General features: G+C 42.3%; 1 protein-coding gene across 1 annotated transcript in view; it reads left to right on the top strand.

Annotated features, from left to right (window-relative positions):
* LOC126100947 (potassium channel subfamily K member 13) overlaps positions 1-18,383 on the top strand; it is a 1,039,067-nt gene extending 1,020,684 nt beyond the window's left edge. The window contains exon 9 of the mRNA XM_049911608.1: positions 16,768-18,383. The gene's annotated coding sequence lies outside the window, so the exon portion shown is untranslated. The remainder of the gene's footprint in view (positions 1-16,767) is intronic.
* The last annotated feature ends 6,940 nt before the right edge of the window (positions 18,384-25,323 follow it).

The following is a 25,323-nucleotide window of genomic DNA, read 5'->3' as shown; positions in this document are numbered from 1 at the left end:
CGGTAAATGGAGACGAATACAGTTCACGGGAAGATACTCTTAACACAGTCAACGAGCATTTTGTGGGAGAGTCATGGGTCACACGCGAGAATTTAATTTGTTCACTACGTAGAGTTTTTTAACTTTTTCATATATGTTTAAATTGTCGATAACACAGTGACTTTAGCCTATCCATTAATATCATCGTGGGGGGTCTATATTTTAAGTAGTAGATCCCTGGAATACAATTTGGCCTCAGATCGTGACTCTGATAAGGGCTGTCACTTAATCTAACTGTTGCTACTACGTGAATTGTGTTATTCACTGTCACTGTAATTATTTTATGATTTCCACAAGTGGTAATTATTTAGATTCTAATTTCCAGCGTAGATTGCTATCAAAATCACACAGTGGAAGCCCACATTGTAGCTTAACTTTTGGATATTTTTAAAATTTTAATAATTTTACAATTATATCTGTAGATTTTTATGAATTACAAAATATTGTAATACAGCAATTTGTTGCATATCAATTTGTGGAAACTTTACCATGTTGTAAAGCAGCTTCAACATAGGCACACTTGTTTAAGTGAGCATAGGAAGAATAACTTCTAGGTTCTGTTTTAATAAGTATTATAAAATAATTTTAAAAAAGGTGTTTACGAATCTTTTACCTACATCTACATCTACGAGGTTGAACTTTAATAGTGGCAACTATTTATTTAGAGCTGGTACAAAATACGTGTTTCAAAGTTTTACTGACCTTCAAAGTAGTCACCAGCAATGTTTATTGCCGTTGCCAGCGATTTGGAAGTCGTAGGATGCTCTTAGCAGTGCCAGTTGTGTTGACAGTTCGAGCAGCGCGGTCTATTGCCCGACGAATTTGTAGCAGTTCTGAAATGAATGCCGTGAAGTGTTTCCTTCAGTTTAGACATCGAGTTGAGCTCACAAGAGCTTAAGTCAGGGGAGTGCAGTAGGTAGTATAGCACTTAGCAGCCCAATCAGTCAAACAAATCAGTAACAGCTTGCACTGTACGTGCTTGAACATTGTCCTGCAAAATGATGGTCAAGTTCTTCAGAAAATGTCATCACTTCTGTCTCTATGATGATCATTTTTGGAACACAGCTACGACCAGCTTAGAGACAGAAGTGATGACACTTTCTGAAGAACTCGACCATCATTTTTCAGGACAATGCTCAAGCACGTACAGTGCAAGGTGTTACTGATATGTTTGACTGATGGGGCTGCTACGTGCTGTACCACCCACTGCACTCCCCTGACTTAAGCCCTCGTGAGCTCAACTCATATGGATGACCTCACATTTTTCGTTATTTAGGGTGCGTTGCCTGTTTTCGCACCACACAGATATCTTTTCTAAATTGTTTTGCGATTGGTTTTGATCTTCTGATGATTTCATTAGACTATAAACGACAGCATCATCTGCAAACAATTTAAGACGGGTGCTCACCTTGTCTCCTACATCTTTTGTATAGATAAGGAACAGGAGAGAACCAGTAAGACTACCTTAGGTAACGCCAGAAATCACTTCTGTTTTAATCGAAAACTTTCCGTCAATTACTAGGAACTGTGGCCTCTCTGACAGGAAATCACGAATCCAGTGACAAAGTGAGACGGTATCCCTTAAACAGAAATTTTCACTACTGGATGCTTGTGTGGTACAGTGTCAAAAGCCTTTTGGAACAATAGAAATACGGAATCTATGTAAAATCTCTTTTATCGGCACGTAACAGAAATGGTGCTGTTTATGAAATGTGTAAATAATTTTAATTAAGAAGTAGGGGAAGGTGGGGCAAGATGGGGAAGCTAACTTTAAACCCTTACAAAAGGGACAAAAATAAACAAATTCAAGTAGGTTTGATTATCATTTCTTTACTTAACCACTGAATTACAATAGCATGCAAAGAAACCTGGAAACGTGTCAGAAATATCTCGATTTGAAACATAAAATGCCAATTCCCCGTCTTGCCCCATATGCGAGGTAAGATGGGGAACTAGCATGAATTCATCTCTAAAGCTTAAATAAAGACTGGAATAACGGAATCATGAGACGATAAGGTTTCGAAACATGGTTCTGCGAATTGTAGAATCAGGTATTACGTTTTCGTCATCATCACTTTCTATCCTTGCACAAGTGTCGTGGGCCCAGCGTTCGCAGATAATACACCGTATCCAGCCTCCTTCAGAGAAGTCATAGCAGTATAAACATTCTTCACTCTCTTCCTCGTTGTCCTTCGACCTCAGTTGATTATCCCTTGAGCAGGAAGGGGTGGTTAAGACGTCAGTAACGTTCGTCACTTTTTCGTTGTCATTATGTCCTTTTGGTTATATCCCTGGTTTATTAAACTTCTTTGAGAAGAGTTTTCGTTTACATGTAGCACGTTTGGGGACTCCCTTTGGTTTAATTTATTCAGATAGTTCATTTCTATAAGGAGATTCGGTTAAAACAACGGGTTTTCTACGCCTGTTAGATGGTTTCCTTTCGGTTTTTTTTTATCCGCCTTTGGAATAGTTAACACCATTTCAAGGCTGGTAACCTCAGAGTTAGACGAAACAGAGGCTTGATCGTTAGTTGTTAACTGGTCAGGTGTTTTACATCTTGACAACATCTCTGGTATTTGGTCTTCCGTTTCTGTAACTTCAGATGCGTGAGCTTGATGAATGTCTGTAATCGAACAGGGTAGGTAATCACTTTCTTGAAACACATTTCTGTTTACAGGCCAAATGCCTGTCTTCCGAAACCCGTTCACTGCTGTGGACATTGTAGCTGAACGAATGAAGGCTTTGCAGAATAAACTTGCGATCTAATGCAGCGTAACAACTTTTCCAGGATGAGTGCGAAGCCACGATCTTACTTCATCTTCCGGCTGATCCCAGCGGAGGTTCGAGTCCTCCCTCGGGCATGAGTGTGTGTGTTTGTCCTTAGAATAATTTAGATTAAGCAGTGTGTAAGCTTAGGGACTGAAGACCTTAGCAGTTAAGTCCCATAAGATTTCACACACATTTGTACATTTTTACTTCATCTTCGTAAAATTTACTGAGAGGTTTCATAAATGCCACGTCCAATGGTTGAAGACGGTGTGAGCAGTGTGGTGGTAAACACAGCAAGACAACCCCATTTTCGCGGGCCACATCGATCAGTTCTAAATTATTGACGTGCGTTTTGTGGCCGTCCAATATGAGAAGTATGGTCTTTCCTTTGACGCTCCAGTAATTGAATAAACTTCTTAAACCAGGTCAAAAATAGTTCTTTCGTCATCTTACCAGTTTCTTGGACTTCTGCCCAGGCACCAGGGGGCAGGCCAGTCTCAAACGCTTGTTGAATTCGTTTTCAAGGATAAATTAACATAGGTGGTACGTAGCACCCCGACGCTGAAACACAGATTTCTGCAGCCACAGTGTGGCCTCTTTCTGCTGAAGTAACTGCTCCCATCTGTCTGCGCCCTTTCAAAGCAACCACCTTTGTGTCACCTTTTGGAATGACTGTTAAACCAGTCTCATTGCAATTGAAAATTCTGTCTCCCGTAAACTTCAATGTGTCTGATTGACTTTCTATAACCGATCTTCTAAAACCGATCTTCTAAAACCGATATACAACAACTCGATTAAACCCCATTGCTCGTGCGATTGATGTGGCCCCTGGTTTTCGTATTGTTAACGTAGGACTTCGTGTAAGGAAACCCATTTAACCAATCTCTTCCAGCAGATTTGGCTGCGGTATTAAATGGATAGTTGATTTTGTTTCGTTCAGTTAGTTGAAAAGTTAGTTCACAAAGTTCTTTAAGCGTTAGGCCAAAATACTGTCCTTCCATCTGTGTTAAGTAGTCTTTAAGTTCTGCCTCTTGTTCTGGGGTAAACACACTATGATTGGTCCTAATCTTTTCACAACTGTATAGACAGGATTAGCACGTTTCTTTGCCACATGTCGTTCAATCTTTGTCTGTGGCACGTTGAACTGTCGAGCAACCCTGAAAGAATCCATATGACCTTCTATAACAGCATTTACAGCGCCTTCCATTGACTCCAATGACCGATCTTTCCTAGACGTTTGTCGCCGATACTTGCGAACCATCTGAAATAAAACACGTGGAACGTCCTATTGAGTCAGATCATTCCTGGTAATCTATATTATATGGTAAATACCATATTTCCAATAGTCATTCGTTAAAGCATAGCAAGAATACTGACTTTGTACGTTTTGTGTATTTGTATTCACCACATAGCCTAAGGCATACTTTGTAATTAGTTAGGAAACGTTGGAATAGCGAATACCGTTCTATTTATGATTGTATTCAACGTATAATGTAAGTGTTCAAAACCCGCAGCGAGGTAAACACATGAGACGATAAGAACGTAATTGTTGGACAAATAGCAGGTGCAAGACGGGGAAGCTCCCCATCTTGCCCCATCCCGTCTTGCCCCCTACCACGCTGTCAGGTTATGTAACGCCTACATGAACACTATTTAGTGAACATTGCTACTGACACAGCAGTTTACTGTTAATAAGACGTACTATTCAGTGCTATATATACAGTCTGGCCAAATGTTCACGAATCACATGTTTTAGGACCTCGAAAGATGTAAAACATTTCAAATCAGTATAACACTTGTAAGTATCTTGCAAAGCTCACAGAAACCGCCGCGAAACTAAGGTTCAGCAATGTCAACACACTAGGACCTGCGTATTGATGATGTGGACGTAGCTATCCACAGATGGCAGCACTCTAACTGTAGTTATAGCCCTTCCCCGTCTTACCCCACCTCACCGTTTTGCCCCGCCTTCCCCAACATGAATACTCAAACGACATCTGTCAGCGCCAATTGTCAATTTTCCGGCCAGTACGGGCCATGAAATGCCACTCTAGCGGTGTCCTGGCTGCCATGGAGCACACTGTAATGCGTGGTATGGGACACGAGCACTAGGCAAGTTGCTCTGTATATTGTCGTTTTAACCTTGATTAGCCGATGCGTCATTCATCGCGTTCTGCGCGTAACTGGGAATGATTGGAAAGAGAGTTTGAAACGTCCCCTTAGAGAAATTAGTGAATTACTGTGCTGGTAAACCTCTTGCGATATTTGATTTTCAAACTGCTGAGCAAAGCTGAACGTTCTCAGACATTTCTGTCTTTACTTATTCTGATCATCACTAAACTCACACACAAAATTTGTGTCGAAGTTTATGTGTATTCGGAAAAGGTACAAGCTCTCTGACTGTGTTTGGTGGTTCTTCTTTCTTCAGTACAAGAATAGGTGGTAAAGCAGTGGAGTCATGAGGCATTTCATTTAGCACGTTTTGAAATAAGTGTAAATATCTGTCCCAATGCTGATGCTTTCTGTGACAATAAAGTCTGCAAAGCTTATTGATTTCTTTCATAATACGTTCAGACGGGCTACAATGTGGTGAGTACAATGAAATAAAAACAGTTTGATATTATGAGTCCGAAGCATGCGTGAACAAATAGCAGATCTGAATTGCGGTCCGTTATCTCAAAAGACTTTACTAACGTGTCCAACTTCACGTAAGAAATTTTTAACAAAGGCGTTGAATACAGACCGTCCAGTGGCTTTACGTAACGGAGTGAAAGAAACAAATTTTGAAGTAAGTTAAACAGCGACCAGAACGTACGAAAACCCATTCGATGTTCTGACAAGAGGTCCCAAGAGATCAACAGCAGCAAATTATTTTAATTTAGAAGGGATGATAGGAAACAACGGAGCACGATGTGAGGTAGTAGATGGTTTAGCCTTTTGACAAAGTTTACAAATAGACAAGACTCTTCGAATTCTCGTTTCCATATTGTTAAAATAACAAGTCGCCCGAAGAATATGATAAGATTTTCTTGGACGAAAATGTGCGTAGCTGAAATGAATGTACCAAATGAAAAATTTTATCAAATCATTATTGGCCACTGCCCAAAACAATTTGTAAAATTTTTTTTGGGGAGCATCGGGGCTATGTAAGTAGGCTGTTTAGGTTTTTATGTTGGTAACACCACGTAGCGCTCTATATGAAAATCACTGACTGTGCTGTGTGAAGGCTGTGGTTGGTTTGCATTGTTGGAATGTATGCTATTGTAGTGTTGGGCAGTTGGCTGTTAACAGCGCATGGCGTTGCGCAGTTGGAGGTGAGCCGCCAGCAGTGGTGGATGTGGGGAGAGAAATGACGGAGTTTTGAGAGCGGATGATATGTTATGACTTTTGAACACTATTAAGGTAAACACATTGTTTGGCTCCATCAAAATCTTTCATTTGATAACTATGCCTATCAGTAGTTAGTGCCTTCAGTAGTTAGAATCTTTTATTCAGCTGGCAGTATTGGCGCTCGCTGTATTGCAGTAGTTCGAGTAACGAAGGTTTTTGTGAGGTGATTCATGAAAGGTATAGGTTATTGTTAGTCAGGGCCATTCTTTTGTAGGGATTATTGAAAGTCGATTGCGTTGCGCTAAAAATATTGTGTGTCAGTTTAGTGTTGATCAGAATAGGTAAAGAGCGAACTGTCTGAGTACGTTCAGTTCTGCTTAGCTGTTTGAAAATCAAATAATGTAAGAGGTTTATCAGCACAGTAATTAATTAATTTTCCTAAGGGAACAGCTACAGCTGGTATAGGGGACATGTACTGAAGTGTGTTTTAACATGATTTTGCTGTTACTTAGCATCTAGTGTTCTTTAATTTTATTCTGGATAATTTCAAGTAGTATGAATACATTCACAGATCTGAAGATGGTAACCATGCTTGCTGAAACCAGTAATCTAATCTACACTAAAGGCAACAATGTTCACTTTCTCTCAAATAGTCAGAATTAGTTACGAAGAGACAGATAGTGAAATCTGAATCTGAACGTCCCCTTGTGATGTTAATTTAGAACGAACCTCATATGAAGTTGCTGTGGTTTCAGTTAACATTAATAATCCTTGGATCGCCTAAAATAGAACAGACTCCTCCTCGTTATTCAAATATAATGGCAGACCATTACTATAGAGCAAGAATAGTAATGGGTATATTATTGAACCCTGTGGAACGCCTGTAGTGAAAATTTTTTCCCCATTGCGGAAGATGAGGCGTATCTATCTGCATTTCTCAAAGCACGCCATCATACAACTGGGACGCCACAAACGTACAAACAGACAAAAGTGAAGATACAAGAGCATAATTTCGTCATTCGGTGGAAACGCCAGGTTTCTGTTTCGCAATGTGCTGGGCGACGAAACTGCAGCAACGCCAGAGGGCCCGTGGCGGACTCGCAGCCGGGCTGTCGTATTGTGCGGCCGGTCGCCGGTGGCGGGTGGTGGGTGGCGGAGGGTGGTAATCTGGGCCTCGAGACGGGACGGCAGCGCGCTTTGTTCCTCACAAGAAAAGCGCCGGCCCACGGCCTGGCCGGCGCAGATTACGGACAGGCTGCCGCGGGCGCCTGGGCAGCGGTACACGACACTGGCTGGCCGGCGGCCGCAGCGGGTCACCGCGGCGTTGGCGGCCGCTTGTCCTGACGTGCGCTTCTGCGGGCTGCGGCCGGCGCGGGCGCGGTGTGGGCGGGCCGGAGCCGCAGCTCTGGCAGCTTCATTAGTAAGGGCCGACACTAAGCAACAAGCAAGGCATTTTAATGATTGCTGGATGCATTCATCAACAGAAAGGCTGAATTTTGTCGCAGGAAAAGTGAAAAAAAAGAGCATCGAACTGTTTCCAGCCACGCTTTCTGTGGTTCAGTCTGATTAAGTGGGAAAGAAAGAAAAGAAACAGCACATGTTTCTAATATATGTATGCGCACCGCATATACGTCCTACTCTTGTTCTTCCACCTGTATTTGTCTATGTCCTCCTCCCCTTCCCTTCTCCCTGTCCATTACCTTCTCCTCCCTTTCCCTGCCCATTTTCTTCTGTCCCCTCTCTGTCCCAAGGCCTCTCGACCCCTTTTTCTGCCCCTTTATCTCCGTCTCCTCATCAGCTTTCTCTCTCTCCCTCTCTCTGGACAGCAGCACCTTTCCGCTTTCTATGCCCATTGTCTCACACCCCTCTGTCCATCTCCTACTCTCCTCCCTCCCTCTCACTGTCAATCTCGGTTCAAATGGCTCTGAGCACTATGGGATTTAACATCTGAGGTCGTCAGTCCCCTAGAACTTAGACCTACTTAAACCTAACTAACCTAAGGACATCACACACATCCATGCCCGAGGCAGGATTCGAACCTGCGACCGTAGCGGTCGCGCGGTTCCAGACTGTAGCGCCTAGAACCACTCGGCCACTCCGGCCGGCGTTTAATTCAGGGACAATGGGCTTTACGCGTACGGCCTCGCCAACGTACCTTTGTGTTATTTCTCTCTCTCTCTCTCTCTCTCTCTCTCTCTCTCACACACACACATACACACACACACACCGACCTTTCGGCCGAGTATTCCTCGGTCAGTGTCAAATGGTGACAGAAAGCCCGTGGATTTTAAAAGACTACTTGACGCGGCTGGAATCCCGAGAAAATTTCATCTTTTATTCAATATTTTTAGATGTAATAATATGAAATCAGCAATGATCAACGGCATTAGGAGACAGAAGGCAGTGGAAATCACGGTATTAAAGACATGTAACGTGGCCTAGAATTGAAAAAAGTGTCTCTTCATTGACAATCTATGTAATACATATGTCGAGTGTAATTCTAGAATGGTCTGCTAACGATATTTTCATGGATATTAATAAATAGTTTAAAGCCAACTCACTGACATTAAACTTCGAAAAGACTCACTATATGCAATTCAGAACCTGTAAGAGGTTTCCACCTAGCATAAGCATAAAGTATGAAGAATTGCAGATAGAAGAGGTTGACAGTCTTAAATTCATTGGATTACAACTTAATAATAAATTCAGTTGGGAGGAGCACACCACAGAACTGCAGAAACGCCTTAACAATTCAGTATTTGCAATTCGAGTGTTAGCAGAGATAGGCGACCTAAAAATGAAAAAGCTTGCATACTTTGCCTACTTTCATTCCATAATGTAATATGGTATAATATTTTGGGGTAACTCTTCAAGTCAAACAAATTTTCAGAGTCCAAAAGCGTGTAATACGTATTATTTGTGGAGTAAATTCACGGACGTCCTGTAGAAACCTCTTGAAAGAACTGGGTATACTAACTACTGTCTCTCAGTATATTTACTCCTTAATGAAATTTGTCCTAAATAATATGTCTCTTTTTCCAACAAACAGCTCAGTTCATACATACAATACCAGGAACAAAAATGCTCTGCACAAGGACTTGAAACCACTACTCAGGAACACTCATCTTCAATAATTTGCCAGCAAACATAAAAAAATTTAGTTACAAATAAAGAACAGTTTAAAAGGAGCCTGAAAGACTTACTAGTGGCCAACTCCTCTTACTCCATTGACGAATTTTTTAATAGAAACAAATGATGTATTGTATATATTCATACTATTAGTATTGTTATTTCAGCTTAAAAAAATTGACATCCACGAGGATCTCCTCATCACGGATCTATGGAACGAAAAAATAATCTAATCTAATCTAAAATCAAAAGATTCTGGAACAGAAAAAATATTGAATAATCAACGAGAGGATAGCGTTCTACGCGTCGGGCTGTGGAATGTCAGAGGCTTGAATGTGGTACGGAAGCTAGAAAATCTGTAAAGGAAAATGCAAAGCTCAATCTAGGTTTAGTAGGGATCAGTGAAGTGGAACGGAAAGAAGACAAGGATTTCTGGTCAGATGCGTATAGGGTAATATCAACAGCAGAAAAAACGGTATAGCGGGAGTAGGATTCGTTATGAATAGATAGGTAGGGCAAAGAGTTAATTAAAGTGAAGAGTTCAGTGATAGCTTTGTTCTTCTCGGAATCGACAGAAGACTAACACCGACAACGATAGTTCACGTATACATGCCTACGTCGCAAGATGAAGATGAAGAGATAAAGTATATGAGGATATTGAAAGGGTAATACAACACACAAACGGTGATGAAAATCTGATAGTCATGAGGGACTGGAATGCAGTTGTAAGAGAAGGAGTAGAAGAAAAGGTTGCAGTAGAATATGGGCTTGGGACAAGAAACGGCAGAGAAGAAAGACTAATGCGTTCTGTAATAAATTTCAGCTAGCAATAGCGAATACTCTGTTCAAAAATCACAATAGCGAGAGATATACTTGGAAAAGACCGTGTGATACCGGAAGATTTCAGTTAGATTACATCATGGTCAGACAGAGATTCCGAAATCAGATACTGGATTGTAAGGCGTACCCAGGAACAGACACAGACTGAGAACACAATGCAATAGTGATGAAGAGTAGGTTGATGTCCAAAAGCTTAGTCAGGAAGAATCATTACACAAAGAAATGAGCTAAGAACTTCTAAGGGACGGCGGGACAAGCTTGAAGTTCTCTAAGGCTACAGATACAGCAATAAGGAATAGCTCAATAGGCAGTATAGTTGAAGAGGCATGGACTTCTCTAAAAAGGGGAATCACAAAAGTTGGAAGGAAAAGCATAGGTACGAAGAACGTAACTGCGAATAAACTGTGAGTAACAGAAGAAATACTTCTGTTGATCGATGAAAGAAGGAAGTACAAAAATTTTCTGGGAAATTCAGGAATACGTAAATACAAGTCGCTGAGGTACGAAATAAGTTGTAAATGCAGGGGAGCTAAGGCGAAATAGTTGTATGAAAATTGCGAACAAATCGAAAAAGAAATGATTGTCGGAAGGCCTGTCTCAGCATACAGGAAAGTCAAAACAACATTCGGTTACATTAAAAGCAAGGGTGATAACGTTGAGAGTGCAACAGGAATTCCATTGTAAAATGCAGAAGAGATAGTGGATAGGCCTTTATGAGGTGAAAGATTTGTCTGGTCTCATACAAGAAGAAACAGGAGTCGGTTTAGAATACTTGGGGAATCCCGTATTAGAATCAAAATTTAAGGGATTTTTGGAGGATTTAAGATCAAATAAGGTAGAAGGAATAGATAACATGCCATTACGATTTCTAAATTCATTGGGGAAACTGGCAATGAGACAACTATTCACGTTTGTGTGCAGAACGTATGGGTTTGGCAACATACGATCTGACTTTCGGAAAAACATCATCCACACAAATTACAAGAATGCACGGTCTGACATCTACAAGAATTACCGCAAAATCAGCTTAACAAATCATGCAACGAAGTTGCTCACAATGATAATATACAGAAGAGTGGAAAAGAAAATTGAGGATGGAAAGGTAAAGGCATCAGAGAGGCAATTCTGATGTTGTGTTTCATAATGGAAGCAAGACTAAAGAAAAACCAAGACCAGGTTATAGCATACTGTATGTGATCACACAGTGTTTGGTGACGTGAAAAGTGTTTTACTACGTTATTTGTGGAAAATACTTGTTATAGTTACGTGTGCATCACAACACTTCAGCATGAAGCGTAGAATGCAAGTGCTTGCCACACCAAAGCAGGACAAGCTACCTGTAGTAATTAACACACAAGTGATCCAGAAAATTCAGGCACACCAAATGTACAGAATAAATAAAAACGAAAACCCACTGACGATGGCACAGTGGTGCCGAAACATGTTTGGATCCTGAGACAAACGGTGTTTTGTATAACTGGCGGACCTCACATCCAACAATTTTTACTGCAAACAGGCCAATACAAGGAGCTGCAAATCAAAAAAATAAAAAAGAAAGAAAAAAAGCCTCCTTGCCTATCTTCTGTTGTCCAAACCGCCTATGTCCTCCTCCACGTTTTATAGACGCTAGCATGCAAACAAAACCCTTTCGTACGTAAGTTTAATAGTAAAATGTGCTCACATGGTATCCGTCCACCAACCACCATGGCTTGTGCCATAGCTTCTGATACATCTTGTATTTCTAGTTAGAAACTGAGGAGCTACTTGATTGAGAAGTAACAGCTCATAAATTCTCTGGTAGCTTTTGCAAAATTATACTAGTTTGGTACATTGTGGTGCCCTATAAACTTTTGAATATAAATTGAATGTGAAATGTCCACCACAATAAATCCGATTATAATAATATTACGTATATAAATTGAACTCTTTAACTGTATGTAAATTTTATAATTAATAGTTTAACATCACAAGGAGTAAAATAAATTTAAAAAATTCGGTAACAACAGGAAACGAATGTGGGTGCACGTACTGCCATGACAACAGGTTTTCAAAAATTGCTCATTCTCTACATTTTCACCGTATTCTACACGCAATATCAAAGAAAAATACTGATCTGACACTGCGAACAACGTAGCACTCGTAATGACGGAAGGGATGACGTCACATTAGAGCGTGCATGGTTGAAAACAAGACGGTTGCGTCCTTTCTCTGAGCTGATCGTAGCGTGGCCTACCATCCTTTCAGCACTCGGCACCTGTTTCTAGTTACACAAGTTTTCGTCACTTTTGTTGGCGTAGCAGCACGCACTCAATGAGAAATGGCGTAATTTCGATGCGATTTGCGGCTAGCATTAGAAGAGAAACAGTGTAATTTTGAAGCAATCTCCGGAGTGCACTTGAAGTGAAATAGAATGATATTAGTGCGATGTTTACTGTGTGGTTAGCATATTCGTATATGATAACCGACCGCCATTGCGTAAACTGCCATTGGCTGGGAGTGCGGTGTGTTGACCACATGCCCCTCCATATCCTTGTCAAATGTCTCTGAGCACTATGGGACTTAACTTCTGAGGTCATCAGTCCCCTAGGACTTAGAACTACTTAAACCTAACTAACCTAGGGACATCACATACATCCATGCCCGAGGCAGGATTCATACCTACGATCGCAGCGGCCGCGTGGTTCCAGACTGTAGCGCCTAGAACCGCTCGGCCTAAACATTGGAGATGACTCGGAAGCTGATAGACACCTGTTCAGACAGAGTTTAATTTTAATATTACTAGTTATACAGGGTGATTTTTTGCAACGTGTATGAACTCTAGGGATTTATGAATGAGAGGATATGGAACAAAGAAGATCTAATGAACTTATCTCCGGAAATGCATGGCTTCCATGCTGGAGATCATTTATTCAGTCATGTTTTGTTAGAGAGACTGCGATCTAATATGCGCGGTACCATGCGGCTACAGTTACAGTACGCGTGGTTTCCTCCTAGAGACTCGTACTCTTCCTCATACGTCATGTCCTAGCGTCTTATCCTGCCATAGTAATTGTTAATGTTGTGTCCGATTCACTGCTCACCCAGTAGTGGATGTGATAGAGCATTGTACACAATGTTACCGTACTCGAATCGAGAGCTTGCCAACATAGTGTTTACTTACGAAAAGACAAATGGCAACTGGCTGCGGGCAGCAAGGTGGTATCAGGAAACCTATCCTGTCCACAACAGCCAGAGCCTTCAATGTTGGCTAGTGTTTCACCGTTTGTCTGAGACTGCATCGTTTTAGAAAGCAGGAAATTATGAAGACGTACGCGAACTGTTTGGACACCAGATTTGGAGGAAAATGTGATTAACACTGTGGAAGGCGACCTCCGTGTCAGTATGAGGCAGTTGGCCCGCCAGTACAATGTAAGTCTGACATCTGTGTGGAACGTTGTCCATGAGAATTTGCCGGCCGGAGTGGCCAAGCGGTTCTAGCCGCTACAGTCTGGAACCGCGCGACCGTTACGGTCGCAGGTTCGAATCCTGCCTCGGGCATGGATGTGTGTGATGTCCTTAAGTTAATTAGGTTTAAGTAGTTCTAAGTTCTAGGGGACTGATGACCTAAGAAGTTAAGTCCCATAGCGCTCAGAGCCATTTTGACCCATTCCATGAGAATTGTTACTATCCTTATCACTTATAGCCTGTACAGCACTTACCAGCGAGGGACCTTCCACATCAGGATGAGTTTTGTCACTGGTTTCTTCACCAGGCATTCACGATTACTGGATTCGTGTCATCCATCCTATTCACAGATGAGGCCACCCTTACGAGGGGTGGCATTTTCAACTTTCATAATAGTCGTCTGTGGGATAACATGCAGATGGTATGGTGACATCGATTCATCAGCATCGGTGCAGCCGGAATGTGTGGGCTGGAATAATTGGCGACCGTATTTTGGGACCAGTCTTCCTTCCACGTCAACTAACAGGCCGGAGCTACCGGCGTTTCTTGCGGGTGACTTTGCCTCCCACGCTCCAAGAAGTTCCGTGATGCTTCGAAGGGCTATGTTGCTGTTACTTGGTGGTGCTCAAAATCAATTCGCCGTTAACGTCGAGAAGCATCCCAATTGTGTCTTTCCTGGTTCATGTATATGATGAGGGGGTCCAGTTGAATGGCCTGCTCGTTCACCGGATCTCAACCCGTGAAATTTCTGGTTATCAGAGCCGATTCCAGATGTGGAGGCACAGGAATAGCGTATTCATGCTGCCTTTGATACTGTTCGGATGCATCCTGGCCGATGAGAACCTGTGAGCACAACATGCTACGGCGCGTACACGCATGTGTTACGGCACATGGAAACCATTTTCAGCGCGTACTGTAACTGTGGCTGCATGGTACAGGGCGGTAACAATGGAATATTGAATAAATGGTCTCTAGCATGGAAACCACGTGTTTCCGGATATAGGTCCATTAGACCTTTTTTGTTCCGTAAACTCTAATCGATGTGAATTCGAAAGTAAAGTTCTATGTGCTGACTTGGCAGAAAATCCTTTGAAATTTTGGTCTTATGTCAAAGCGGTAGGTGGATCAAAACAAAATGTCCAGACACTCTGTGACCAAAATGGTACTGAAACAGAGGATAACAGACTAAAGACCGAAATACTAAATGTCTTTTTCCAAAGTTGTTTCACAGAGAAAGATTGCACTGTAGTTCCTTCTCTAGATTGTCGCACAGATGACAAAATGGTAGATATCGAAATAGACGACAGAGGGATAGAGAAACAATTAAAATCGCTCAGAAGAGGAAAGGCCTCTGGACCTGATGGGATACCAGTTCAATTTTACACAGAGTACGCGAAGCAACTTGCCACCCTTCTTGCAGCGGTGTACCGTAGGTCTCTAGAAGAGCGTAGCGTTCCAAAGGATTGGAAAAGGGCACAGGTCATCCCCGTTTTCAAGAAGGGACGTCGAACAGATGTGCAGAACTATAGACCTATATCTCTAACGTCGATCAGTTGTAGAATTTTGGAACACGTATTGTTTTCGAGTATAATGACTTTTCTGGAGACTAGAAATCTACTCTGTAGGAATCAGCATGGGTTTCGAAAAAGACGGTCATGTGAAACCCAGCTCGCGCTATTCGTCCACGAGACTCAGAGGGCCATAGACACGGGTTCCCAAGTGGATGCCGTGTTTCTTGACTTCCGCAAGGCGTTCGATACAGTTCCCCACAGTCGTTTAATGAACAAAGTAAGAGCATATGGACTATCAGACCAATTGTGTGATTGGATTGAGGAGTTCCTAGATAACAGGACGCAGCATGTCATTCTCAATGGAGAGAAGTCTTCCGAAGTAAGAGCGATTTCAGGTGTGCCGCAGGGGAGTGTCATAGGACCGTTGCTATTCACAATATACATAAATGACCTGGTGGATGACATCGGAAGTTCACTGAGACTTTTTGCAGATGATGCTGTGGTGTATCGAGAGGTTGTAACAATGGAAAATTGTACTGAAATGCAGGAGGGTCTGCAGCGAATTGACGCATGGTGCCGGGAATGGCAATTGAATCTCAATGTAGACACGAGTAATGTGCTGCGAATACACAGAAAGATAGATCCTTTATCATTTAGCTACAAAATAGCAGGTCAGCAACTGGAAGCAGTTAATACCATAAATTGTCTGGGAGTACGCATTAGGAGTGATTTAAAATGGAATGATCATATATTGTTGATCGTCGGTAAAGCAGATGCCAGACTGAGATTCATTGGAAGAATCCTAAGGAAATGCAATCCGAAAACAAAGGAAGTAGGTTACAGTACGCTTGTTCGCCCACTGCTTGAATACTGCTCAGCAGTGTGGGATCCGTACCAGATAGGGTTGATAGAAGATATAGAGAAGATCCAACGGAGAGCAGCGCGCTTCGTTACAGGATCATTTAGTAATCGCGAAAGCGTTACGGAGATGATAGATAAACTCCAGTGGAAGACTCTGCAGGAGAGACGATCAGTAGCTCGGTACGGGCTTTTGTCAAAGTTTCGAGAACATACCTTCACCGAAGAGTCAAGCAGTATATTGCTCCCTCCTGCGTATATCTCGCGAAGAGACCATGAGGATAAAATCAGAGAGATTAGAGCCCACACGGAGGCATACCGACTATCTTTCTTTCCACGAACAGTACGAGACTGGAATAGAAGGGGGAAGCGATAGAGGTACTCAAGGTACCCTCCGCCACACACCGTCAGGTGGCTTGCGGAGTATGGATGTAGATGTAGATGTAGTTGTAGATGTTGAAGTTCCGAGAACACACCTTCATCGAGGAGTCAAGCTGTATATTGCTCCCTCCTGCGTATATCTCGCGAAGAGACCATGAGGATAAAATCAGAGAGATTAGAGCCCACACGGAGGCATACCGACTATCTTTCTTTCCACGAACAGTACGAGACTGGAATAGAAGGGGGAAGCGATAGTGGTACTCAAAGTACCCTCCGCCACGCACCGTCGGGTGGCTTGCGGAGTGTGAATGTAGATGTAGATGTAGATCAATCCCTAAATTTTTTTCACGGTAGAAAGAACATACTATATTTCATGACATGGTGACACACCCAAAAGTGTTTTTTGCCTGTGAAATGGCTGAACTGACACGGGAATACATGTGGTGATGATTTTTCATTTTCACAGGTAGAAGAGCCACAACGAGACCGCCAAAACGCAGAGTCCCGCCCTTTGGCGGCACCGTCGCTGCGATTTCCGGCTTCGTCCAAAGAGGCGGCGCGCCGGAAGAATGCCCCTGGCCAGCGGCGGCGGAGGAGGCGCCGCACGACTTCAAACGGCCGGCCGCCTGCCGAGTTTTGTGTGCGCCTCGTGCTGCAGGCTTTGTGCAGCCGCGATTGCTGCGGATTAAGGTGCGGCGGGCGGGCGGGCGGTCGCACAGACGTGCAAATTGCTTCCCGCCCGCGCTGTCCGCGCCAAAATTGTCCCGCGTCGGCGAGACACACGGCAGCGGCAGCGGCGGGGGCGGAAACGGCGGCTAATGAAGGCGTGTAAATTGCGAACCGAGCAAAAGAGGCGGAAGAAGGAGACGGCGCCGAGAAACTTCTGTGGGGGGAAGGATGGTGGCGCCGGACTTAATTCCCCCTTGCTTTTTCCTCGCTAGGTCCAATGGCGTGATTCCCAAGATGAACATTCATTTTGTGTGTGTGTGTGTGTGTGTGTGTGTGTGTGTGTGTTGGCGTGAGGGCTGTAAGAGGGTGCCCAGACGAGACAAGAATAGGAGCCGCGATTTGCTAGTCGGAACTGTAGGTGAGAAATAAATATTGAAAAATCGCAAGCCACCGGTTCTGTTGGGATGTAAAGTGGATCTTGGGCGCGTTGATTGCCCAGGTGCGCGGCATTGAACGCGTGGCGGAATGAGGATGCATTATTAAGAGCGGCGCCTAGCCGAGTTCGCGAGGCACCTGTTCGGCTGGGAGCAGGTCCGTGCGCGGCCGGTCCCAGATGCCTGTGTCAGCTTTTGCGCCTGCCACCAGAGCGGCTGCGAATTTCGCAATCTATACAGATTTTCGCCTGCCGCTCTCCAGTCTCCCTGAGGAATAAACACAGACACGCACACAGCCCCCCCCCCCCCAAAAAAAAGCTACCATCCAGGCGCAATTTTCTTACTGTCAAGAGTCCGGCGATTTATGGAACAGGACCCGTCCCAGGCGCTCAGAACGGCACAACTGAAGCGCCGTGCCTCTGTACGCGCCAGCAAAGTGTGTGGGTGTTTGTGAGTTTGTGTGTGTTTAATCGTGCAAGTGTTTGTGCGTGTTGGCGCGGTCGTCGCCAAGCGGCGTAATTTTTTGCCGCTGTCAGCGTTGTTATATCCCAGTTAAATTATTTCCTTTGCGGCAGAAGCGCTTGCGTGTGACGTTTCCGCGATAGCTAATTTTAATGTCGTGTTTTCGCTTTGTCCCCTCCCCCCCCCGCCCCCGCACCACCACCCTCTTCTCCCACCCACGTTCCCAATCCCTTCCCGCATCCTTTACTTTTGATATTTGCACTGTTCGGGAGGGAAACTACGCATCGCTAAATAAGAGCTGACGTATGCCGCGGGTCGAAATAACCGCATGATAATGAAGACGTTGTTTCATTTCCTTTTTTCTTTTTCTTGTCATTGTCCTCGCAGCTCTTTTTCAAGCGTGTGAAACTTTGTAAATACACCCTACGAGGATCAATTTGTGCCTGGTGTTTTTATGTCAGACTGAAGTTGTTTGCTGATATTGGTATTTTTGCATACTGAAAATAAATAAAAATATCACACACTGTGTAACTTCTTAATTTTTGTATATAGCCCTGAAAGCGTTCCAGGACAAACATTAAATCCATCCACAATGTAAAATCATTTATTTCATTTGTCCTGCTTCTGAAGCGGCTATGGAAATTTTTTGTCAGTATCAAGCCTTAGATGTGGTTTTACTGCTTCAGCTGCGAGTCACCATCAGGTTGACAAAACATGACTTCTCCAAACATGTTCAATTTCAAAAATATTTAAGTACGATTACTGTCATAAACAACGGTTCTCATGAAACCTATAATTTTGCGTTTAATTTATAAGTGAAATATTTTACAATAAGTCACCATGCAAGAGTAAAATTCAAACATCAGTGTACTATAAACAATTTAGCTTCCTGTCCAGCAGCAAGACGAATATAAATCGTTGGATGAAATATAGCTTGAGCAAGCAATAAAAATATCCTTGGGTATAACGCAACCAACTGTAATCTCTGAAACCGAAAACAGTAATATGTGGAGTCAACTTTTTCCGCGAAATAACGCCTGCTTCATTTATTCTCCTTCCTGCTATATCAGTTCCTTCAATTAATGTGCCCAACATATTTTACCCCTCACACAGCTTGCGTTAAAGAGTAACGAAGTTTTGACGAGTCACTGTTCCGTAACAACTCTATAATTCCTGATATTTAACTTCTTTATTCCGGTTGTTAGATGATGATCATGGAGGCAAAGAACCTCCATCACATCCGAATTTTCCACGTTTTTTATGTATATACCTTGTTTTTTAACCGCTAATGTTAAGATGTAATAACCTAATTTTACTTACCTGGAAAATGGAGAACATATTATGGTTCTGCCCTGTTGGAATTTATTTAAAGACCCTTTGTGTATAACCTAATTGTAATTCAACTCTACGTAACTGTTTTTTGAGGCAGTGAGTCACAAATGCATCAAATTTAGAGGGCATCGTATCAGGCGTTCTAGGTATACCATTCCATCTGCAACCGCCATCCATGCGGATGCTAAGAATGATTTCTTCTATTCCCACCAGCGCTTTCTTGTTGATGTAATTATACATAAATTAAATTTCATAAAAATTTATCCCATCGGTAGGAAAGTTCTGCTAGAGGATATCCATAAGGATATCCATACCGTCACAGAAATTCACCCATTTGGTACAAAAAATAGAGATAAACAAGTGTACACTCTGCGAGAAGTTTGTAAAATTTCATTTTTGAATAGGAAATCATATTTTAACTGCAGACGACATTTTCAAATTGGAAAACAGCGGAATGGAACTGTATGCACAATTCATGAATGTACTACTTCATTTTCGTATATCTGCACTTTAGTAGCCGAATATCAAAAGCCACAGTAAAGTTTTATAAAACTTATTCGTTCAAAGCGAGAGAGCACACATTAGAAATCATGTTATATTGAGAATGACGCTCTAATTTTAAAATTTGTGCTACAGTGGTATCCGATAAGTTCTGTGCACGAAAATACTGCATACAGTGTAATAGCCCAATTTTCCAAACTGTGTTACTTCCAACCCGACTGCAACTATGGGTTCAAATGGTTCAAACGGCTCTGAGCACTATGGGACTTAACAGCTGAGGTCATCAGTCGCCTAGAGCTTAGAACTACTTAAACCTAACTAACTTAAGGACGTCACACACATCCATGCCCGAGGCAGGATTCGAACCTGCGACCGTAGCGGTCACGCGGTTCCAACCTGTAGCGCCTAGAACAACTCGGCCACTCCGGCCGGCTGCAACTATGGGACTGGAAGGTTAAGGTTTGAAGAGAATACTGGAAACTGTTTCGAGATTTAGGGCTATTTTATACTAATTTATAACACGGCATTTTACAATATGATATTTTATGCGTAAAACGATGGCAAACATGCGTAGAGCGTCTGCTGTGTCTCCAATTCGTTTCAGAAATGACTTCGTCATACCGGAATTATCTTCTTAGGTCGTCGAAGTCGATGGACCAGTTTAGATAGTGGGTCCAAGTAGTTCTGAGTTCGAGCGATCAGGCTAACAACTCTCTCTCTCTCTCTCTCTCTCCCACGCACACACACACACACACACACACACACACACATACATACACACAGAGCGGTCGTTTCATGGAATAGATATTGCAAACGTATTGTATCATCAAACTCAGATTATTGCATCGCAGTCAACCTTCGAAAAACTGCTTCTTTAGGATTTATACTTGCGTTCCAGCAATATGTATTCGGTTGAATGAAGACAATATTTATTATCACATCAAACCAAGGCAAGTTATAGCGAAAAACAAGATGTGAATCACAATGAAAGTCATACTTTTCGGACGGCATCGAGTATAACTTTTTTTTGTTTTGGAGAACGTAGCATGTATTAGGTTCTAGATGCCAGCATTAAATCTGAGTGCTACTCACAGTCCACAGAAATTTTAAATTTATTAAACGTTGTAAACTCCGTGAGAACATCAGAAGAGAGGTGCGTGTTTTTAACAGCCACAGTGAAAACCACAAACTCTGCACGAAACACTGTTGGTGGTAAGCAGTCGGACCGTCAAGGACGAGGGATACAGTTTAAAACACAAACATCAACTAATTTCAACATAAACTGGGGAGACAATTATGTTTGATTTTACACAAAAATAGTCAAGTTTGATTACGTTTCAGTAATTCTGAGCGCAGTAGCTAACCACAAAAACCGTTAGTGTTCTGTAATCTATGCTCTCATTATTCTGATGTCAGTCACATTAAACTACTGTTTTAGTACGATGAATAGTGAATTGTTTGTAGCATAATTTTCTCACCTTGTGAAGGGTCAACATTGGATTAGGAGCCGCAAATTATGCACCTAACATAATCCCAGTCAGCATACTACTTTATTTCGTTGATTGTTTATTGACCTGCCATCATCAGCTGCGTATAGTATTATGTTGATACTTATTATCTTAGTTATGTCTAATCAACACTGAATAAGACAAATTTCTCTTCCAATGAACTTTTCACTTTTATTATTACATATATGCAGTTAAACTACTTTGCTTTACTTTTTCGACATTATTTATTGAGGGTATACACAGTTCTTGTACTTTCAGCTCATCTACGATGCAATTATAACAATCATTTCTACTCACAAATTGCGTAGATTCTGGTCTACATGTGTTCCTTTCTCCTGATTGGCAGCTGTTCTTCCGCTCTCTGCCGTACGAAATTTCGTTTTCACGACACCAGGAAATCAACATTTATTTTTATTGTTTGCTATTGAGTTTTGGATAGTGTTGCCTCATGTTGAATGTTATCACCAGTTATTGAACGTGTACTTACGATATCTGTGACCTACCCCTCTATGTGTGTGTGTGTGTGTGTGTGTGTGTGTGTGTGTGTGTGAGTGAGTAGGTATGTTATATACATTATTATATGTGTTGTTAAAAACAAGGTTTTGCATATGAAAGGATTTTATAAAATATTTTTTCCTTCCTTTTATTTTTACCAGAGGTATTTTGTTGATAGGTGTTTGGTCGTTTATGGTATGTTCGTTCTTTACAGTGGCTTTCCGGATACGATTGTATTCTAGCACTGGTGTGAGACCTAATCATTTTCATATCTGGTTCTAAGTTGGTATGATGGTGGCTATAGTATCTTCAGAGTTCTGCTAATGAGGAATGGTTTCTTTCACTATTGCAACATATGATGTGTTGTTTGTACTTTGTTTTAAAATCTACATCTGTATTTACATCATATTCCACTGACTACATAATGGTGAGTCTTGGAGGGTACTTCTGGTGTCACTAACTGATCCCTCCTTCCCTGTTCCACTCGGGAATGACGTGTAGGAAAAATTATTGTCGGTAAGTCTCTGTATTGTCTCTAATTCCTCGCATTTTCTCATCGTGGTCTTTAGGAGAGATTTATAAAATAGTTCAAATGGCTCTGAGCACTATGCGACTTAACTTCTGAGGTCATCAGTCGCCTAGAACTTAGAACTACTTAAACCTAACTAACCTAAGGACATCACACACATCCATGCCCGAGGCAGGATTCGAACCTGCGACCGTAGCGGTCACGCGGTTCCAGACTGAAGCGCCTTTAACCGCACGGCCACACCGGCCGGCAGAGATTTATATGGCAGTAAGTAATATGTCATGAAGAAGATAAATACCTACAGCCGTAATTTTATTAATTGTTATTTGACTACCATACGTGTAAACAGATGAGCCATCTAGATGTTTGTGTCATTATAGGGCTTACCATTTTCAAATGGCTTCTGTAGATTTCTAAAACTTCTCTGTGACGTGATCCCCGTAATAACACTCTCTGCACCTGTAGTATACGGGTTGGGCCTTTCATTATTAATACCCGGTTTGAGCCCCGCCACCGCTTAAATGTTGAATAAAAATCGCCAATAATGGTGGCATAAGAAGTAAGCATCATTCAGCCAATAGCCTCTTCAAAGAGGGCGGAGGAGCCGACAGTTTCAAGGCACTCTATTGCCGGTGGGTGGGAACCTGCCCCTAAGAACGGAAGAATCAGCAATGATCAACGGCATTAGGATACAGAACGCGATGTAAACCACTGCATTTAAGACACATAATGTGTATCCACAGGATATGTGGATGTAATTGAATAACCATCGAAAGGATAAGGTTCTACGAGTCGGTATGTGGGACGTCAGAAGTGTGAACGTGGTAGGGATGTTAGAAAATCTGAAAAGGGAAATCCTAAGGCTCAGTCTAGATACAGTGAGCGTCAATAAAGTGACATGAAAAGAAGACAAGGTATGATGTAATATCAACAGCAGCAGAAAATAACCTGAATAACGGGAATAGGGTACGTTATTAATCGGAGAGTAGGGGAGAGAGTGAGTTACTGTGACCCGTACAGTAACAGGAAAGTTCCCATCAGATTCGACGGCAAACTAACACCGACAACCATAGTTCAAGAATACATGTCAGCGTCGCTGGTCGAAGATGAAGAGATTGAGACACTTTTTGAGGATATTGAACGACGATTCAGTATTTAAAGAGTGATGAAGATCTAGTAGTTAAGGGGGATTGGAATGCGGTTGCAAGGGAGGGAATGGAAGACAGTGTTATGGGACGATATGGGCTTGTTACTAGGAATGATAGAGGAGAAAAGACTAATTGAGTTCTTTAATAAATTTAAGTAATAGTGAATGCGCTGTTCAAAAATCACAAGAGGAGGAAGCATACGTCGAAAATGCAGCGAGATACGAGAAGATTACTGTTAGATTACATCAGTTACATTATAGCTCTGTTAGGCAGAGATTCCCAGATCAGATACTGAGTGGTAAGGCGTACTCTGGAGCAGATATGGACTCAGATCACAATTTAGCAGTGATGAAGAGTAGACTGAAGTTTCAGAGACTAGCGAGGAAGAATAAATGCAAACAGCAGTGGCATAGAGAAGTACTAAGAAATGAAGAGGTAGGGTTGAAGTTTTTTGAGGTAATGGATACTGCGATAAGGAATAGCTCAGTAGGCACTTCAGTTGAAGAGGAATGGCAGTCTCTAAAAGGAGCAATCACGTAATTTGGAAAGAAAAACAGGTACAAAGGAGGTAACTACAAAAGGAACAATGGGTAACAGAAGTAGTGCTTCATTTGATTGATGAAAGAAGGAAGTAAAGAAATTTTCAGGAAATTCCAGGTATACAGAAATACAGGTCACTCAGAAATGAGATAAATAGAAAGTCCAGGGAAGCTAAGGCGAAATGGCTCTGGCTCTGAGCACTATGGGACTTAACATCTATGGTCATCAGTCCCCTAGAACTTAGAACTACTTAAACCTAACTAACCTAAGGACATCACACACCTAGTCATAACGAGGCAGAGAAAATCCCTGACCCCGGCGGGAATCGAACCCGAGAACCCGGGCGTGGGAAGCGAGATCGCTACCGCACGACCACGAGCTGCGGACAAGGCGAAATGGCTGCAAGGAAAATGTGAAGAAATGGAAAGAGAAATGGTTGTCGGAGCTACTGACTCAGAACATAAAAGAGTGGTAACATTAAGAGTGCAACGGGAATTATTCTGTGAAATGCTGAGGAGAGAGCGAATAGGTGGAAAGAGTACACTGAAGGCCTCTATGAGGGGGAAGACTTAACTGATGGCGTGATAGAAGAAGAAACAGGAGTCATTACAGTAGAGATAATGCATACAGTACTAAGAACTCGAAAGAGCTTTTGAAGAGTTAACATCGAATAAGGAAGAAGGAATAGATGACGTCCCATCACAATTTATAAACTCATCAGAGGAATTGACAACAAAACAATTGTTCACGTTGGTCTGGAGAATGTACGAGTCTGGCGATTATACCATCTGATTTTCGGGAAAAAATCGCCCACACAAGTCCGAAGATAGCTAGACCCCGACATGAGCGAAAATTATCACCAAATCAGATTAACACCTCATGCATCCAATTTACTGGAAAGAAAAATATACAGAAGAATCGAAGAGAATAATGCAGATCTGTTAGATGAGGATCTATTTCGCTTTACGAAAGGTAAAGGTGCCAGAGTAACAGTTCATATGCTCCGGCTGATAATGGAAGCAAGACTAAAGGAAAGTCCTGACACGTTCATAGGATTTGTCGATCTGGAGAAAGCGTTCGACAGTGTCAAATGGTGTAAGATGTTCGGAATTCTGAGAAAAACTGGAGTAAGTTATAGGGAAAGATGGGTAAACACTGAAGAGCCACAGAAACTGGTACACCTACCTAATATCGTGTAGGGCTCCCGCGAGCACGTATAAGAGCTGTAACACGACGTGGCATAGACTTGACTAATACTGAAGTAGTACTGGAGGGAATTGACACCATTAATCCCGCAGGGCTGTATGAGGAGAGTGCAGATCTCTTCTGAGCAGCATGTTGCAAGACGTCTCAGATATGCTCAATAATATTAGTGTCTGGGGAGTTTGGTGGCCAGCGAAAGTG

Source organism: Schistocerca cancellata, chromosome 9 (genome assembly GCF_023864275.1).
Source record: "Schistocerca cancellata isolate TAMUIC-IGC-003103 chromosome 9, iqSchCanc2.1, whole genome shotgun sequence".
NCBI classification, from domain to species: Eukaryota; Metazoa; Arthropoda; class Insecta; order Orthoptera; family Acrididae; genus Schistocerca; species Schistocerca cancellata.
The sequence above is the reverse complement of the archived record's forward strand: the minus strand, read 5'-3'. Positions and strand labels throughout refer to the sequence as shown.